Source organism: Pelodiscus sinensis, chromosome 2, assembly GCF_049634645.1.
Source record: "Pelodiscus sinensis isolate JC-2024 chromosome 2, ASM4963464v1, whole genome shotgun sequence".
Lineage (NCBI taxonomy): Eukaryota > Metazoa > Chordata > Testudines > Trionychidae > Pelodiscus > Pelodiscus sinensis.
This window is the reverse complement of record NC_134712.1, coordinates 199,484,828-199,504,404: the sequence shown is the minus strand read 5'-3', so window position 1 is coordinate 199,504,404 and position 19,577 is coordinate 199,484,828. Positions and strand designations below refer to the sequence as shown.

The 19,577-nt window shown below is 46.0% G+C and overlaps 1 long non-coding RNA gene and 1 other non-coding gene across 2 annotated transcripts; both read left to right on the top strand.

The window, feature by feature from the left end:
- The first annotated feature begins 13,657 nt into the window (after positions 1-13,657).
- LOC142827319 (uncharacterized) lies at positions 13,658-16,400 on the top strand. The gene is made up of 2 exons (XR_012901998.1): positions 13,658-13,986; positions 16,349-16,400. It is a non-coding gene; the product is annotated as an uncharacterized LOC142827319 (long non-coding RNA).
- An 81-nt stretch (positions 16,401-16,481) lies between these two features.
- Positions 16,482-16,568, top strand: LOC112543915 (small nucleolar RNA SNORD93). Its single transcript, XR_003087213.1, has one exon. It is a non-coding gene; the product is annotated as a small nucleolar RNA SNORD93 (small nucleolar RNA).
- The last annotated feature ends 3,009 nt before the right edge of the window (positions 16,569-19,577 follow it).

Sequence of the window (19,577 nt, the reverse complement as noted above, 5' to 3'; positions counted from 1 at the left end):
GTGTACAGCTAACCACCTTGTTTAACTTGGTTTTAACATAGATAACTTTAAATGGAGAAAATATTCAACCATCTCAATTTCTTCTTTCTTTTTAACACTATGTGCTGGATAGTTAGTGATATTTGTTATAAACTGCTGTATGAAATCAGGCAAAACTGTAGAAGCTGAACTTGATATCCGGGCTGATGTATGACAAATACATCTCAACAAAACAACATTTGGAACATCCTCTCTAAGTTTAGAGAAAAGGGAATTATTCGCTCCTATCATCAAATTTGCATCATTACAAGCAACACCCAAAAATTATTCAATGGGATATTAGAGATGGGATATTAGAGAGTTCTAATAATTGACAGGCAACCCTATTGACCAATTGAGAGCAGTTTTTGATAAATCTGAATCGTCCGCAAATTTTTATTCCAAAGGAACGACAAAATGAACAGAAATTTTAATTTCATTGAAAATTTCCCAGAATTTAACAGATTTTCAAGAAAATTCTCAATTTCCCATTTTGACACCTTTTACTCAAAAATTCCCAGAATTTGGAAAATTTCCCAGGATATAGAAACACTGGGTGGAGCTACCTGCTCAGGCACGTGCACACTGGTGAGACTGGGCGTGGCACTGGCATCTGGTTCCAGCCTTTAAGTCCCGCAGCCTGCGCTGGCTGCCTCTGTGCTCGCCCTGGTCTTGCTGCAGCCATAGTCGTGCAATAAGGGCCAGGAGCAGTTACTGGCCGGGCTGGCAAGGGCACCATTTATGGGGGGAAGGGCAGGCAGTAGCCTTCCTCCTCCCTGAAATTGGAAGCCTTGGGTTTCATACCTGAGGTCTGCTTAACGCTGCATGCCTTGACTCCAGAGGTAAGTCTTAACTGCAACCGCGTTTGAGCAGCTTGCAGCTTTGCCTTTGGGGCAGGGAGTTTGTTTTAAAGAGTGGAAGGCAGGGTGATTAAGCATAACAAAGGCTGGGCGTTAGTACGTTAGTGATTGAAGGATCATTATGAAAACATTGCCAGGTATTCCACTTAAAAGTTGGGAGGGGGGATAGGGATGAGTGTTGTGCTGCAGGGATCTGCATTTGGATCACTGCTGTTAAACTTCTCATAAATGTTCTTGAAAAAGGATCAGAGGGGTAGCTGTGTTAGTCTGAATCTGCAAAAGCGACGAGGAATCCTGTGGCACCTTATAGACTAACTGAAGCGTAGGAGCATAAGCTTTCGTGGGCAAAGACCCACTTCGTCAGATGCATGTAGTCTGATGAAGTGGGTCTTTGCCCACGAAAGCTTATGCTCCTACGCTTCAGTTAGTCTATAAGGTGCCACAGGACTCCTCGTCGCTCTTGAAAAAGGAGTAAACAGTGACTAATCCAAAACTGACAGCAAAGAGTTACAAAGGGATTGCACAAAATGGGGTGATTGGCCAACACAGGGGCAGATGTAATTCAATGTAGATAAGTGCAAAGTAATGCACATGGAAAAATATAATCCTAACCATAGATACAAAAATGATCAGGTCTCAAATAGCTGTTACCACTCAAGAAAGAGATCTGTTCAATCTGCAGTCTAAAAAGCTAACAATTTGGAAATAATGAGGAAAGGAATAGATAAGACAAAATACCATACTGCCTCTATATAAAATCATTACAGGCAGTCCCCGGGTTACGTACAAGATAGGGACTATAGGTTTGTTCTTAAGTTGAATTTGTATATAAGTCGGAACTATATATATATAGTGGCTGCTGCCACTGAAACTGACCAGGGGCTGACTACAGGAAGCCGGAGGCAGAGTTGCTCTGCCCCCAGCTTCCTGGAATCAGCCTGATCAGTTTCAACAGCTGCTGAATATGGAGCCTGGGACAGAACAGCTGGGGCGCTGCCCGGTAGGTTCCCACAGGACCAACCCGGCAGCACCCCTGCTGCTGTACCCGAGGCATCCCACAACAAAAGCCTGGTCTGCTGGGGGGGGGCGCACTAGCTGCGCCCTCTCCCCCCCAAGCAGACCAGGGAGACCCGAGCAAAGCCGCACAGGCGGAGGGACCCCGCTGCCCATCTGGCTTTGCTCCTTTGCCCCCGAGAAAAGCCGCACAGGCAGCGGAATGACGCCTGTGCGGCTTTGCTCCTGTCTCCCTGGTCTGCTGGGGGGTCCAGCAAAGCTGCTGGACCCCCCCAGCAGACCAGGGACACCCGAGCAAAGCCGCCCAGGCAGCGGGACCCCCGCCGCCTGGACGGCTTTGCTCCTGTCCCCTTGGTCTGCTGGGGAGGTCCAGCAAAGCCTCTGAACCCCCCCCCCCCAGCAGACCAGGGGGACAGGAGCAAAGCCGCCCAGGCGGCGGGGGTCCCGCTGCCTGGGCGGCTTTGCTCCCAGGCAAACGAGCAAAGCCACCCAGGCGGTAGCTTTGCTCGGGTGTCCCTGGTCTGCTGGAGGGGTCCAGCGGCTTTGCTGGACCCCCCCAGCAGACCAGGGAGACCGGGAGAAGCTTTTCTCGCCCCGGAGGACACGGGCGGCGACCTGCCGCCCGTGAGCTCCAGGGCGAGAGAAGCCCCGTTCGTAAGTGCGGATCCGACATAAGTCGGATCCGCGTAAGTCGGGGACTGCCTGTATGTTTTAAATTTTGATACTTTCACTGGAAGATTTGGAAGATACTCTTTTTAATTTAAAACCTTTTATTTGTAATTTGTCCATTTCATTAGTGAAGGTTGTGTCCTGCCCTAAAGGAATTTCCAGGGAAAGCCATATTTAGCTGGCTTCCCCTTGAAATGATACAAATATAGCCACACAATCAAGAATAGACAATCAAGTAGTAAATCTTCAAAGCCCTAAAATAATTATTTAGAAGTGAGTGGTTACACTAAATGAATAGAGAAGTAGTTACAATAGGGCGACAGTTAAGGGAATTAAGAGGTGCGGCAAAGAAAGAAGCAACGCTGCAATAACATTTTTAATGAACTGTGGTATATATAATAATTCAGTTAATAGTCTATATCTTATAACAATATAACAAAAATCAGTTTAAACATTCAACATTAAGCATTTAAAACTAAGCATTAGGGACATGGGTTAACCTGTACATCTCACCAGTAATGAGTGAGGTTTATTGGTTTTGGTTAACCAGTAGGGGCTGCAGCAGCTCCCCGCTGACCCTGAGTAGGGGGCTGCTCCAGCCCTGCAAAGCCCACTACAGGCAGGGGATGCTCCAGCCAGCTGGCTAGAGCACCCCCTGTCAGTGGTGGCCTGGCTTGGCCCACCAGCCACAAGTTACATGCTGTGGCTCCCTAGGAGTAGGACCAGCAGGGGCTGTCGGCCCATTCCTGGGGATACAGATGCAGAGCCCACAGCAAAGCCTCCTCAGAAGCTTTGCTTATGCCTACCCACTTCCTGGATTCCAATAGGACTTCATGCTTCAACCTAGGCCAGAAAGTAAGGAGTCGTTCATCTCTTCTTTGCATTGGGGATTTGCTCTAGTTAGGGAATCAGAGAGAACAAATTACACGTGATAGATCTGTTGTTAGTCACAGTTGGGGTATGTCTACACTACCCCGCTAGTTCAAACTAGCGGGGGTAATGCAGTCATCCGCAGTTGCAAATGAAGCCCAGGATTTGAATTTCCCGGGCTTCATTTGCATGAAGCCAGCCGGCGCCATTTTTAAATGCCGGCTAGTTCAGACCCCGTGCCGTGCGGCTACACGCGGCACGGACTAGCTAGTTCAGATTAGGCTTCTGAACTAGCTGTACGCCTGAACTAGCTGTACGCCTCGTGGAAAGTGGAACGAGGTGTATAGCAAGTTCGGATTAGAAGCCTAATCTGAACTAGCTAGTCCGTGCCGCGTGTAGCCGCGCGGCACAGGGTCCGAACTAGCCGGCATTTAAAAATGGCACCGGCCGGCTTCATACAAATGAAGCCTGGGAAATTCAAATCCCGGGCTTCATTTGCAACTGCGGATGACTACATTACCCCCGCTTGTTCGAACTAGCGGGGTAGTGTAGACATACCCTCACTTACTGCAATACTGGAAGATGCTCAAATACTGGGGTAATGAGCATGTTGTAAGAACCTATAAAGAATAAATTCAGTGGAATAGTGACTGCCCATGTGTGTAGTTGCTTCAGAGCAGACACCCAGACCTTATTTTTCCCAGGCAACAAGGTAATTTTTCACCTCTTTTTAGCTGACAGCTGGTAACTGTAACACATTAGTGAAATCCTAGTATGAACAAGGCAGCTGTACTTTTAAAACGTGATAGCAGGTTGAGTGAACACTGGGGAGGAGGAAGGAGTGGGAGAGGATGAAACAAACAAACAAACAAACAAACAAAAAAAGACAAAAGCAGGTGCGGTAAAATTGGGGAAGTCTCCAAGTTTCTCATTGTGGGGAAAGGGGAAAAACTGGCAGCAACGGCAGAGAACAGAAACAGGAAGTGGCAGTGCCTGGGAAGGGACTGACATTTTTCAGGAGCACATGTCAAGTCAAGATTTTCTCTAAGGCTGGCCCTGGCCCTGATCCCTATAGTGTTTAGCCCGCTGGCTGTCATCCTTATAGACTAGGGATGGTTCCAAAGGAGGTTGTGGAATCCCCATCACTGGAAGTTTTTAAAAACAGCATGGACAGACATCTGTCAGGCCTAGATTTATGTGGTCCTACCACAGCATAGGAGGCTGGATCTGAGGATTTATTGAGCTCCCTTCAGCCTATGATTTGATTACTATTTTCTTACATATATGGGCTACGTCTAGACTGGCATGATTTTCCGGAAATGCTTTAGGCTATGTCTAGAGTGGCATGATTTTCCGGAAATGCTTTAAACAGAAAAGTTTTCTGTTAAAAGCATTTTCGGAAAAGAGCATCTAGATTGGCACGGATTTCAGCAAAAGCACTTTTTGCAGAAAAGCGTCTGTGCCAATCTAGACGCGCTTTTCTGCAAAAAAGCCCCAATCGCCATTTTTGCGACCGGGGCTTTTTTGCTGAAAACAAATCTGAACTGTCTACACTGGCCCTTTTGTGCAAAAGTTTTGCACAAAAGGACTTTTGCCCGAACAAGAGCAGCATAGTATTTCCACAAGAAGCACTGATTTCTTACAGTAGAAAGTCAGTGCTTTTGCAGAAATTCAAGCGGCCAGTGTAGACAGCTGGCAAGTTTTTCCGGAAAAGCGGCTGGCCAGTCTAGACACAGCCATGCAGTTATACTAAGCTATTAAACCATTAGACGAAGGCAAGCATTGTCAGGCCTGAACACATCTTTGCTCCTAACAATGGGGATTCCATAATCTCCCTTGGAAGCCTACTCCATAGCTAAACTACTTTATGGAAGTTTATAATGTCTAGCCTGAATCTCTCATTCTACAGAGTAAGTACATGTCTTCTTATCACAATTAATAACAATGGAAGCAATATATGGATTAAAATTTAATCATTGAACCCTCATCTTTTTTGATGTCATATGCTATTAGGTCTCCTTCCCTGCTAAGTGGACCTACACTTTCCTTCATCTTTCTCATGTCCCTAATGTATTCACAAGACTTTTTATTAATGTATTTTATATCCCTTGCTAGATATGAGTCGTTTTGTGCCTTAGCATTTCAGATTTTGTCCCTACATGTTTGCGTTATTCTTTTGTATTCATCGGTAGCAATTTGTCCATATTTCCACTTTTTTAGATTTTATTTTTTATTTTTTCAGGTCATTAATGAGCTCCTGATTTAAAGATGGGTTTCTCACCTTGAGGATATATGCCTTAATCCAGGTATGGCCAACCTCCAGCTCCGGAGCCACATATGCCTCTTCAGAAGTTAATATTGGCTCCTTGCATAGGTACCAAATCCAGAGCTGGAGCTACAGGTGCCAACTTTCCATTGGGCCGGAGGGTACTGACTGTTCAACCCCCAGTTCTGCCCTAGGCCCTTTCCCCCTAGGATCCTGCCACTTCCTACCCCCTCCACTGAGCCTGTCAGACCCATGCTTCCCCCCTCCAGTGTCTCCCACTGAGAAAGAGCTGATCACAGTGAACAGGAGGAAAAGGAGAAGGAGGCACTGACCAGTGGGGCTGCCAGTGGGCGGGCAGTGCTGAGAGGGAGATGATCAGGGCTGGTGACATGTGACTGTGGCTCTTTGGCAATGTTCATTGGTCAATTCTGGCTCCTTCTCAGGTTTAGGTTGGCCATCCCTGCCTTAACCACTAGGCTATATAGTCATTGTCATTCTTCCTATGGCCCAATTTATGTTTAATTATTTAATAGAAAGTGGAAAAGCTTCAGCACAAGAAATTGAGTGGGACTCCCATCACAGCATCCTATACTTTGTGATTTGAGCTCTCATTTGAGCTGTGGGGAACCCCCATTCAAATCCCTTTGTCTTGTCAAGTAAAGGGAGGAACTGAGCCAGAGTCTTCCACAGCTGAGGTGAGTACCCTATCCAATGGGCTAAAGGTGCCTCTCCCACCCTGTAGCACCATTCTGTGTTAAGATACCCGAGGAGAACAGAATAAGCGCCTGCCTATGTCTAGACTATGTTCTATTTTTGAAAGAGAATATGCATATCTTCTTCCGATCTTACTTTCGAAAAAGGATCTTTCGAAAGTGAAAGTAGCATGGACGTGTTTCTTTTCGGGGAAAAAAACTTTTTCAAAAAAGCCCTCTCTTCCTTAAAAAATTAGGTTTAAGTGGTTTTTTTTGAAAAAGGGTTTCCCCCCCCAAAAAAAGCATACAGACTACTTTCATTTTCAAAAGATCCACAGAAATTTGCATATCCTCTTTCAAAAAAAAACCCCGTAGTTTAGACGTGCCCATAGAGAACAGCTTAAATACCTAAACTGTGACTTCAAGGCTATGTCTAGACTACAGGCATGTTTTGGAAGAAGCTTTTCCGAAAGAGATCTTACAAAAAAACTTCTTCCAAAAGAGAGCGTCTACACAGCAAAAGTGCATTGAAAAAGTGATCTGCTTTTTCAAAAGATAGTGTCCATTCAGTGTGGATGCTATCTCACGTTTAAGCTGTGATTGCTGTGGACGGAGTAGCCACCAGGGCACCTGTGCTTTTTCCTCTTTCCTCTTCTTTTGAAAGAACTCCCTCTTCCCCATCCACAAATGCCTTTTTCCGAAAGAGCTCTTTCAGGAAAAGGCTTCTTCCTCGTAGAATGAGGATTACCAATGTCAGAAAAAACCCTCTGTTCTTTTGATATTTTATTTGAAAGAATGTGATTGCAGTGTGGATATAAGTGAAGTTTTTTTCAGAAAAACAGCCATTTTTCCAAAAAAACTCTGCAGTGTAGACATGCCCTAAGAGAGGATTCCTGGTAGTTACTGATTAGCCACTGGGATAGCAGGGCCTGTGCCCAGAAATACCTGGACCCTCTTAATTGGCCAGAAAAATGGGCGCCTCCATGTCCCAACCTACTCCACACACCCTCCTGGCGCTCTTGCTGGTGAGTGGGGTTGAAGCATGGGGTCTTTCCCATCCCCAGCTGCCAGCCTGGTTCTTCTGCTAGGATGTGGGGTCAGGGTACGGGAGGTTACTCCACTTTGCCTGCCCACCCAGCAGCAGAGTGGGTCAAGACCCTGTGTCCCAATCTTGGTCCTCAGCAGAAGCATGGGAGTAAGATAGAATGGGTGAGGGAGGGACTTCCACTTGCTCTGGCCCCACAAAACCATAACCTACCTCTGGCCTGGCTGTGCATATTGTAAACAGAGATACAGGCAGTCCCCGGGTTACGTACAAGATAGGGACTGTAGGTTTGTTCTTAAGTTGAATCTGTATGTAAGTCGGAACTGGCATCCAGATTCAGCCGCTGCTGAAACTGATCAGCTCAACTTAAGAACCCCAGGCATCCCCAAGTCAGCTGCTGCTGAAACTGATCAGCGGCTGATTCCAGGAAGCCTGGGGCAGGGGCTTCCTGTAGTCAGCCGCTGGTCAGTTTCAGCAGCGGCTGACTTGGGGACGCCTGGGGCAGAGCAGCTGGGGTGCTGCTGGGTTGGTCCAGTAGTGCCAAGGAGCGGTGCTGCGGGACCAACCGGCAGCGCCCCACCTGCTCTACCGCAGGCCCGGGGCTTTGCTCCACGTCTCCCTGGTCTGCTGGGGGGGGGGGGCGCACTAGCTGCGTCCCCCCTCCCCCGAGCAGACCAGGGAGACGCTGAGCAAAGTGGCGGAGGACCCGGGCGGGACCGCGGCGCTGATCTGGCTCCTCTGCCCCTTCTCCCCCAGCAGACCAGGGAGACGCAGAGCAGCTTTTCTCGCACCGGAGGACGCAGGCGGCGGGGCCGTCGTCCGGGGCGAGAAAATCCCCGTTCGTAACTCGTAAGTCGGATCCGCGTAACTCGGGGACTGCGTGTATTGCTTTCCCTGCAGCCAAGGGTATGTCTAGATTACATGCCTCTGCTGACAGGGTCATGTAAATTAATCTACCCGACATAGTCAATGAAGCGGGGATTTAAATATCCCCCGCTTCATTAAAATAAAAATGGCCACCGCGCTGTGCCGGCTCAGCTGATTGTCGGCACAATGCGGCAGTCAAGACGCGGATCGGTCGACAGGGAAAGCCATTGTCGACCAATCCCTTATGCCTCGTGAAAGGAGGTTTACAGAATCAGGAATAACGCCTGCTCTGAAATAGCTATTTAGGAATACTGCATGTGTAGACCGAGCAGCTGGAGTTATTTCAAAATAATTGGCCTTCAGCTCTTCCCACAGGTGCCCTGCTGGCTCCTCTGTTCCCACTCATCTAAACTCTGTAGTCCCCGTTTCCCTGCAGCCCTTAAAGCTGGGGAAGGGGAAAGGGCTTGTGGCAGACAGCAGCCCCTGCTTTTCCTCTGCCACATCGCAGGAGCTTGCATAGCTGTCACTGCTGCAATGAGCCACCCCATGCTCTGTCCGAGCCCTCCACGGCTCCAGCCAAGCAGGAAGCAGGCTCCTAGCACCCTGCAAGGGGAGAAAAAAGGCACCGCACCTTCCTGGTCTGGTGCAGAGATACTGGCCTTCATTGAGGTCTGGGGCGAGGAGGGAAACCCAAGATCTCTACACCACACACAGGAATGCTGACATCTATGGCTGGATGGCTGAGAGCCTGGGCACCAAGGGCTACATCCGCACCCAGGAGCAGGTGTGGATGAAAGTCAAGGAGCTCTGCCAGGCCTATGCCAAGGTCAGGGAGTGCAGCTCCCACTCCAAGGGTGAACCCCACACCTGCCCCACTCTATAGATCTGCACTGCATCCAAAGAGGTGGGTCAGTCCTCTTCCCCCCCTCCCCCCATAGTGGACTCAGGGCTGGAGACACTGGCTATCGCCCTCCTTGGGGACAGAGACGAGGAGGGGGAGGAGGAAGAGGAGGAGCTGGATGAGGCCAACACCATCACTATGCTCACCCAGTACCCCATGCTCTGGATGTCTCCCAGGCATCATCCAAGGCCGGGCAAAGCACATCAGGTCAGTGCCATTACTTTCCCTACACACGCAGGGTGGAGGTGGCAGGTGGTGAAGGGCTGGGGCGCGCTCCTCACTCAGCCATCTCTGCCTGGGTATCACGCAGCAGCTTATGTATGTGGAGTGCCAATCTGGGGCACACAGCACCAGGAGGCTGCACCAGAGGACCTTTGTGCTATTGCTCAAAGGGTCTGGGGAGGCCTGCCATACTCCTGACTCCAGGAGCATCTGCCACTCACAGACACCTCACTCCAACACCCTGGCCCCCTATCCTCCAGTGGGTAGGGATGCTAGTTCTCTCCTCATGGGACACTGCCACTGCTGGACCTAGCATGTGCACAGCACAGAGGGAAACCCAGCTACCTCAAGGCCCCCCTCCTACCCGCAGGATCCTAGTCTGGCCGGCACCTTCCCATGCCTGCTTATCTCTGGGATGTGAGGGTAGTGAAGCTCCCCCAGGACATCTGGGCCCCTGTAGGAAAGGTCCCATTATCTAGGCCACAGATGGCCTTGCTGCAAGCATATCGCCTTTGTCTGACCTGAGAACTGTTGGTCTCGGCTCACAGATGAGGGCAAGGGTTTAGGCTCAGTGTCTCCAGAGATGACTGAGAATCTCTCTGTTCTCCACAACCAGACCAGCTGCAAGAGGGGGACAGTCAACACCACCCATGGCAGCCTCCTGATTCTAAGTGAACTGTTGGTGCAGGAGAACCCAGGAGGAATTCCAACAGGAGCATTTTTCCACACTGTGAGCCCTGCACCACACCCTGGACCGAATGCTGGAGGAGGACAGCCAGCTGCAGCAGGAGATGCTGGATCAGGGCCACACCATCTGCATGGCTGTACAAGGACTCATCACCAGCATGGTGCCTGCTCCTGCTGCTGCTTCTGCCCCTGCTCCTGCCCCTCCTGCTTCTTCCCCTAGTTCCCCCCTGGCCGCCGCGGTCCTCGCACATGAGGCAGTGGGACTGTTAGAGGGACTCTAATGTTATAATGTTGATCTGTTCATAATGGTTATAGTGCAATTGTTGTGTACAGAATTTGGGTAAGGTGCACACTTAAAATGGCGATTGTCATCAGTGACTGGAAAACAAAATGGAGATTGCCATCAGAACTCCGTGGAAAGATCTGGACTTGTTTCCCGCCAGAAGTCTTTGCGCTCATTACCAGCATATGCACATGGCTCACAAAAGCTGTGCACAAGGCATGAAGAGCCTTGCACCAGGCACGCAGATCCTTTGCACCCAGCCCTTACACAAGTTTTCCCGCCAAAGGTTCTACAAAAGTACTGCACTCCAAGGGAGGGTGTGGTCAGTGTTCCAGCTGTGTCTGTGAGGACAGCATGTGTCAGAGAGGGAGCATCTACGCCACTGATATAAATCTTGCATACACAAATATAACCCACGGGGTATACAAGACTTCTGTGCTGGGGGTATATTTTCTGGGGGTATATTTACGGTGCGGGGTTCCTGTGCAGCCGCAGGAAGGGGCAGGGGGATGAGCACTCCCCCGCCCCTTCCTGTGGCTGCGCAGGAACCGGGGGATGAGCGCTCTCCCGCCCAGAGGCTGGCAGCTGTGCAGCCACAGGAAGAGGCAACGGAGAGCTCACCGCCTGGGGTATGTCTACACTACCCCGCTAGTTCGAACTAGCGGGGTAATGTAGGCATACCGCACTTGCAAATGAAGCCCGGGATTTGAATTTCCCGGGCTTCATTTGCATAAGCGGGGAGCCGCCATTTTTAAAACCCCGCTGGTTCGAACCCCGTGCAGCGCGGCTACACGGGGCTCGAACTAGGTAGTTCGGACTAGGATTCCTATTCCGAACTACCGGTACACCTCGTGGAACGTGGAACGAGGTGTGCCGGTAGTTCGGAATAGGAATCCTAGTCCGAACTACCTAGTTCGAGCCCCGTGTAGCCGCGCTGCACGGGGTTCGAACCAGCGGGGTTTTAAAAATGGCGGCTCCCTGCTTATGCAAATGAAGCCCGGGAAATTCAAATCCCGGGCTTCATTTGCAAGTGCGGTATGCCTACATTACCCCGCTAGTTCGAACTAGCGGGGTAGTGTAGACATACCCCTGGTGAGTAAAAAAAATTCTGAATGCCCCACACCTGAGTATACCCTGTGGAGAGGGGGTGGTGGTGCGGGATATGTAAAAACGAATATAACCCGCAGGTTATATTTGCTAAATTACGGAACATTGTTTATAACAGGGGTGGCCAACCTGAAGCTCTCGAGCCGCTTGCGGCTCTTTGATTACAGAAATGCGGCTCCTGCTGGTCCTGAGCTACGTGCCAGGACTGCTCATGGCCAGCCGCTCTGCACATGCGTCCCAGCACCTGGAGGGAGAAGCGCATGGTGGCAGCGGCCCCAGGACCCAGGCATTAGGTTAGAGCGGGGGGGAAGGGGTGCCTGGCTCTGGGGGAATGGAGGGGGATTGGGTTAGAGCAGGGTGGGCTGAAGCACCTTAAACTCAAGGTCTTCATGGATACAAATAGCAATTTTACACTTCAAATTATTGTATTATATTCAAACAAGACCTGAAAAAATTATTATAAAATATACCTAAAACATAATCAATACAAATAAATAATTATGCCTTTCCGATAGAAGTACATTTTCTTTGGTGGCCCTGAAAGCTATCAGTTTTCATTTGTGCGGCCCTCAGTAAGCTTCGAGTTTGACATGCCTGTGCTAAACATACAGACACAAATACCCTGAAAGTCAAAAGGCTTATAGCTAGCTTCATAGATAGCTTTCCAAAAGGAGTTGAATGTATTTTATCCTACTCCACATTGCCCAGTCATAGTGCAAACAACCTGTGTTAAGCCAAACTCATTTTTTAAAATGAATTCAATAAATATTTATTTTTATAAATAGTGTAGGAGTAACAGCATCCCTATGTTTCAGTGTCATTTGTGAAGTTAATGAATTTGTTGGATTGAAATTTGGTTTATATATATATATATATATATATTCAAATCAGTTAACAGTCTTCTTTGATTGACACATGTCCATTCCACTGTGCATCCAGTACACAATTGTCAGAGGTTTTTTTCCCTCAGAGAAATGGGGAATGAAGGGAGTAGGCTGGAAGCAATGCAGTCCCACAGACTGAACAGCGCATAGGATTTAATAAAGTTCTACTTATTCATCTTAACCTGCATTCAGCTTCATCCTTTGCAAATGAAACAATATCCAAGCCATGCCAAAATGACATGATAAAATGGGACACAACAATATTGAAATTGGATTCTTAACTGGGAGCCCTTAATATCATTATAGCACAATAAGGGAGCTAAAAAAGCAACAACAATCCAGTGGTTGTTCTGGTATGAGGAAGAGGTGTCATTCCTTCTGAGACCGAATTTTTTTTTTAACTGTAGCTAGTCTTACGCAATACTGTAACTGTAACAGGTTTTAATGCCTGTGCAGGAGGGTATGGAGAAGAGAGTGCCATATCTGCAGAAGCTGCTTCCCTTTATTTTCACTCACCCCCTTTGAATTCAAATAATGAGTTTCCCGGCCAAGACACTTACCCGCTGTTCCCTATTTCCTCCACTTGTGTATAATTTAACTAAAAGCTGCTGCTGCGAGGCTTGTGTCACTCACTTCTAAAGTAGCACACTAGCAGCACCGAGCTGGGTGTACTACAAACCTCTCATTTAGCTTCCTATGGGTGTGTAGTAAAGAGTTGCTAAATGTTGCAGTCCTTGCTGTACAAGGCAAACGGCAGCATTGGAACAATCTTTATAGTGGGAGAATCTGAAAGTCATTGAACAAAACTGCATATTCCCTGAATATGATGGAAACTACGTTAAATCAGGCAGTGCTGCTACACCCCCATTATCCCTAGTCCCAACATCTTGATGGCACACACACTTTTCAGACAAATAAGAGAAAGCCTTGTCTGAACAGCTGGTCATCTAAACTTAGGCAGTTATCTGAAACTTATCATGGAGGGGTTGAAGAGAAAGCTGTAAATTAAGAGTAAGAGGAAAAGTTTTCCATCCTTATCAAGACTCAGAAGATTTAATACTATATTATAAATTGCATAGCCCCCCACCCCCTTTACATAGGGTGTGTCTTTCTTATCCTTCAATGCCTGTTTTTGTGCATCATTGAGCAGAGTAACAATGAGAACTAGTAAGACATTGGAGTATTCTATAGGAATAACTTAAGCTAGGGCAAAATGCAGGACAACTTAAGCTAGGGCGTTTGGGCAAACTGAGGGGGAGGGGAACAGGGTGTGCCTAATGTAAAAGTATCTACTTCAGCAGTTATATATTCCCATATTTGGCTACTGTTATACCTAGCATGCCAGACAGAGAGGCGTCTCTACAGCATGGTATCAAGATGACAGCTCTGAAAATGAGAGAGAGAGAGAGAGAGAATGATGAGTCATCTTCCAAGCAAGTTTGAACCAGTGTGCAAAAATATTTTAAAAAACTGGTCTAGACAACTAGTCCATAAGAAAGAGCAGAAGGTAGTGGATTCATAAAAAGACTGTTGCATGCTAAGAAGAAAGGGAGCTGGACTAAGAAGAAACTGTGACTGCATCTGCTTGGGAAACAAGTACGGTGAGGATTCACTATGTGCGTAGCTTTGCCCAAAGAAGAGGGTCAGAGACAGAACTTTGCAGCCATGCTGTAGCTACTATTTCATATGTAAAACTGAAAGTTCTGTCTCTCTTAGTGCTACAATGTTAGTCTGGGAAGTAGTTACATTTACTTAACTGTAATTTTTTATGTTTTTAATGAAGGCAAACTGATTTTGCAATGAGTGACAAGTATGGTGCTGTAATTTATTAGTGTATTATCTGTGAGAGAAGGAAAACTGACTTCTGACTAACACGGCTTCAGACTAACATGGCTACTCCTCTGATACTTGACTTCTGACTGTAATGCTGGCAGAAGCCATGTAGAGCAATAACCTAGACTTGCCTAGCTGAATGGCAGAGAAAAGTCTTGAAGGTGAGGCAGAGGAGGACATTTGGTGACAAATACAACTTTGAATTTCTCTTCCCTTTCAAAAATTTGCAGTTTATGCAGTCAGTGATGTGCCTGAGTGGAGAGTTCATTTCCTGTATTGATGACAAAAGGATTTAACAGAGACTACAAGAATAGGAAATTATGCTAAGTAAAAATTCATTAGCAGCTACTGTGTTACAGCAAATGGTTCTGAAAGCAACTTATTTTTAGGGGGAGGGAATAACTCAAGTTGTTCATAAAAACTCACTGAAGGACTCTGACTTGTTTTAAAGATGAGGGAATGGGTTTGTATTTGTTTAGGTAAAACTCAATCACTTGAATCCCACTGATTGCCTCTAGGAAGAAACATTCTGCAGAATGGCTCATCCTGGTAAGAGAGAGAGAGCACCCCCAAGAGTCCAAAGAATTCCAGAACTTTCAGATAATCTCTGCAAAGGAATCCCAGCCTTTATAAAGTGCTGTGGCACCAATCTAAAGCACGACCTTTTACAGTAGTGTTATTGCAGTGAGGAGGTATTTTAGCTCCAGACTAGCTTCTGTTACAAAGAAATTGTCTAGAGAGCTCTGCAGTCTCTGTGAGATGCCTGATTCTGAGGTTTCCTCTTCAAAACCATTATCAAGCAAACTCCATGAAACTCATCTGCTCTGAAAAAATAAAGGTCTGAGCAGACTCAGTGGCAATTGAACTCATAATTTAAAGGACTCTATTGTAAGTATTTCATACTTAATGCTTAGTCCACAAAAGTGCTATAGTAGTACATGGAAATAAAGAACAGAAGGAGGCAATAGAAACTGAGCAAACTTCTGTAATATGCTCCTATTGGCTTGGCAATAGTAACTGGAACAATAAATAGGACCTTACTCAAAGCCAAGTTGTCATTTCTCTGTATCTAACCCAACCCCAATTTAGCACACCTAATCAGACAATTCAGTGGAGTCCTGTGGTGCTTGGTGCAGCATTGTGAGCTAGGGAACACACGCTGCTGGTTTGCAAAGATCACACTTCACAAAATGGATAAGTGAGGTGCTGTGATTTCCCTAAGGGTGACAGCTTGTATTGTGTGGGAAGTGTCATCTTAATGCTACATTTCCTGTTTTTCTCTTGTAATGCTACATTTCTTGGTTTTTCTGATGTTTTGGAAATTATCACATTCTGAAAGGATCTAAGGAGCACAGGGCACTGTTGAGTTACTACAACTTTTACTCCATGTTAAAGATTGTTAAAGCTCATGATACCATCTACATCAGTGGTCCCCAAACTTTTGGGGCTGCCGGGCGCCCGGGGACAGGGCCGCACATGCATGGTGTGCCTGGGGGTGGGGCCGTGCATGTGTGTGTGGGGGGTACCGCACATGCGCCCGGGGGGCTTAAGAATGGCTTGGGCCAGCCCTTGTCACTTGGTGGGCGCACATAAATGCCCTGGCAGGCGCCATGGTGCCCACGGGCATTGCGTTGGGTACCACTCATCTACATGTTTTGTTAGTCTATAAAGTGCTACCAGACCATTTGTTGTTTTTAAAGATTTTTGTTTTATATTGTATTTGGTGCCCTTTGGATAGTCACATACATTCGCTATTGCACGCTTCTTAAAAAGTCATATTGTAAAATGCCAATTAAGAGAAAATTACTGACATGATCAGGGAAGAGGAAAAATAAGCAGAATGTTTAGCTGGCTATTTATTTAACGCAATAAGAACCCAACTAAACTAGATCAGTGTTAGCAATAAAAATGATCCTGACAGTTAAGCATTTAAATCCATTAAGAGAATGAAGGTTTTCTTTACAGTCACTGAAACCAGTGAGAGAAATACCTATCTGAGGAAAGCCAGTATTCAGCAATACTTCATTGTGACCTTATGAGAAGAGCTCCTGTCTTAATTGACTATTAACTGATAAATTTCTGCACAAAGTGTTCAAATGCAAAATTCAACTTTTTCTCTCTCCTTTCCAGGTTCAGTAATGAAGATACAAATAGTTGGTTAACTGCTGCTTCCAGTAAAGGTATCTCTCACAAGAATTTACTTAACTTTCAGTGCTACACCTTATTAAATATTGTTGATGTATACTATTGTGAATGGAATTTCTGGCCAAGGATGAAAACCATGATCTGATTGCATATGTTTACAAAAATATGCACAAGTCTGATGGGTTAAAGGATTTACCTGAGGCCAAACTGACATCCATGATATGTTTAAGTATTTGTTTTTAAATTCAACCTTATTATTATAATTATTGCTATTATTTGCACTTCAGCTAGTGAAAGCATAACCTATTTAGTAGGATTTTTCTGGAGAATATCCAGTTGTAACCTGTTATTTGCTTACAAACCAGCAAATAGGTCAGAAAAATAAATTGCTAAAGAGTTAATATAAAAATTTTACAGGATTAAGTTGAGTGCACTTATTTTCAGCTATGTTTTTTACCTGAACTAGAAAAGAGAAGATAAGCCTTGACTACGCTGTAAGTCTTTGCTTTTAACCTAGTTAGGGCATGCCTGTACAGTAGGGCTGCATCTAGACTGGCAAGTTTTTCCACAAAAGCAACCGCTTTTGCGCAAAAACTTGCCAGCTTTCTACACTGGCCGCTTGATTTTGAGCTAAAGCACTGACATTCTACTGTCTAATATCAGTGCTTCTTGCGCAAATGCTTTGACGTTCCCGTTCAGGCAAAAGCCCTTTTCTGGAAATGTTTTTGCACAAGAGGGCCAGTGTAGACAGCTAAAAACTGTTTTGCACAAAAAAGCACCGATGGCGAAAATGGTGATCGGGGTTTTCTTGCGCAAAACCGCGTCTAGATTGGCACTGACGCTTTTCCGCAAAAAGTGCTTTTATGCAAAAGCGTCCGTGCCAATCTAGATGCTCTTTTCTGCAAATGCTTTTAACAGAAAAATGTTTCCGTTAAAAGCATTTGCAGAAAATCATGCCAATCTATACGTAGCTTAGGGCTAAAGCTGAAATAAGCTAGGCAACTTGAGCTACATCAATTGTGTAGCTTAAGTCAAAATAGCTTATTTTGGTTTTTGGCACTGTCTACACAGCAGGCAGTCCATGGTAGAGACCTCTTCCTCCGACTTCCCTTAGGCTACATCTAGAGGTATCCCAAGAAAACTCCACTGCATCCAGGGAACATTTTTTGCGGAAGAGCAGACGCGCTCTTTCAGGAGGCCCTGTATTCACGAGGAATAAGGACTATTCTGAAAGAGGAGGTTTTTCTGAAATTTGGCCCAGTGTAGATGGGCCAAATTTCAGAAAAGCCTCTTCTGAAAAAAGCATTTAAAAAAGGTGCGCAAATTGTGGAGCGCAATTGGCATACCTTTTTCTGATAAAACTCCATAGTCTAGACCTGTGGTCCCCAACACGGTGCCCGCGGGGGCATTTGCATGTGCCCGCCAGGTGCTCGGGGCTGGGAGCGCCGGCCCCGGGCGCGTGGCTATGGGAGGGCCCCGCCCCCAGGCATGCAGCTATGGGGGGGGCCGCCCCCGGGCGCGCAAGTGTCCCCGCTCCCTGGCGCCCGGCGGGCAAACGGCCACGCCCCCTGGCGCCTGACAACCTCAAAAGGTTGGGGACCACTGGTCTAGACATAGCCTTACTCGTAAAATGAGGGTTACAGAAGTTGGAGTAAAAAGTTGAAACATGTTGAAATATATTTCAACATGTTAGAATAGCTGCTTGTAGTGTAGACACAGACTATGTTATTTTGGAATAACATCAGTTATTCTGAAATAATACTGGTAAGTAGATGTACCCTTAGGGTACGTCTAAACTACACACTTCTTTCAAAAGAAGATTTTTTGAAAGAGATCATCTAGACAGCCACAACTTTTTCAAAAAAGCAATCCGCTTTTTTGAAAGAGCACCCAGGTAATCTGGATGCTCTCTTTCGAAAAAGCCCTCTTTGCAGTCAAGAATGCCTTTTTTCGAAAGAGCTCTTTCGAAAAAGGTATTCTTCCTCATAAAATGAGGTTTACCACTGTCGAAAAAACCACCACTTTTTTTTATTTTATTTCAAAAGAACGCAGTGGCAATCTAGACACAGGTGAAGTTTTTCAAAAAAAGGCCACTTTTAAAAAAAAAAAAAAAAAAACCTGTAGTCTAGACATAGCCTCAGTGTTTATATAATCCATCTCTTGGTATAGTGTGTTGACATAATACACTTTTAAAATGACTGTGTAAATAAAGCACTGAAATTGTGTTGACTGCATTTCAAAATTGTACATAAAATTATATTATATAATTATGGCCTACATGTGCTTTGATATAATAAGAATATGGAATTGGAGCTTTTGAAAAACAAAAATTGTATTAAAATGCACAGTTCTTTATTTCAATATTCACTTACTGTAATTGTCATTCTCTAGTCTCTGTGGGTATGTCTACACTACCCCCCTAGTTAGATCTAGGGAGGCTCATGAGGGCGACTGAAATTCCAAATGAAGTGCGGGATTTAAATATCCCACGCTTCGTTAGCATGTTCCCGGCCGGTCGCCATTTTAGAAATTGACTAGCCCAAAGTAACTGCCCACGTCTACATGCGGCAGTGAAACGGGATTCCGAATTAAAGCCCTAAATCGAATTAGCTGCTCTTCCTCCTGGAATGAGGTTTACCAGTTAATTTGATTTAGGGCTTTAATTCGGAATCCCGTTTCACTGCTGCGTGTAGACGCAGGCAGTTACTTCGGGCTAGTCAATTTCTAAAATGGCGACCGGCCAGGAACATGCTAATGAAGCGCGGGATATTTAAATCCCGTGCTTCATCTGCAATTTTGGTCACCCTTATTAGCCTCCCCAGATCAAACTAGGGGGCTAATATAGACATACCCTGAGACAAACGAACAAGATGATGCTAAAATGAGAAAACTCACGGTAATACTGCTACATGAAAGTATTTGCACTTCAGTTGCATAATTAATTTTAAAAAGATTATGAGTAGTCCAGTAGCAACTTACAGACTAACAAAAATATATACAGTATCATGAACTTTCTTGGGTGAAACCAACTTCAGTCAGCTCATCTGAAGAAATGGGTTTTGCCCATGAAAGCTCATGATACTAAGGTCCACAGGACTACTCCTTGTTTTTAAAGTTACAGACTAACACAGATACCCCTCTGAAACTTTTCAGAGATGAATTCCCATTTACAATGACATTGAGACTTATGAAACTATATACTTATGATACTATA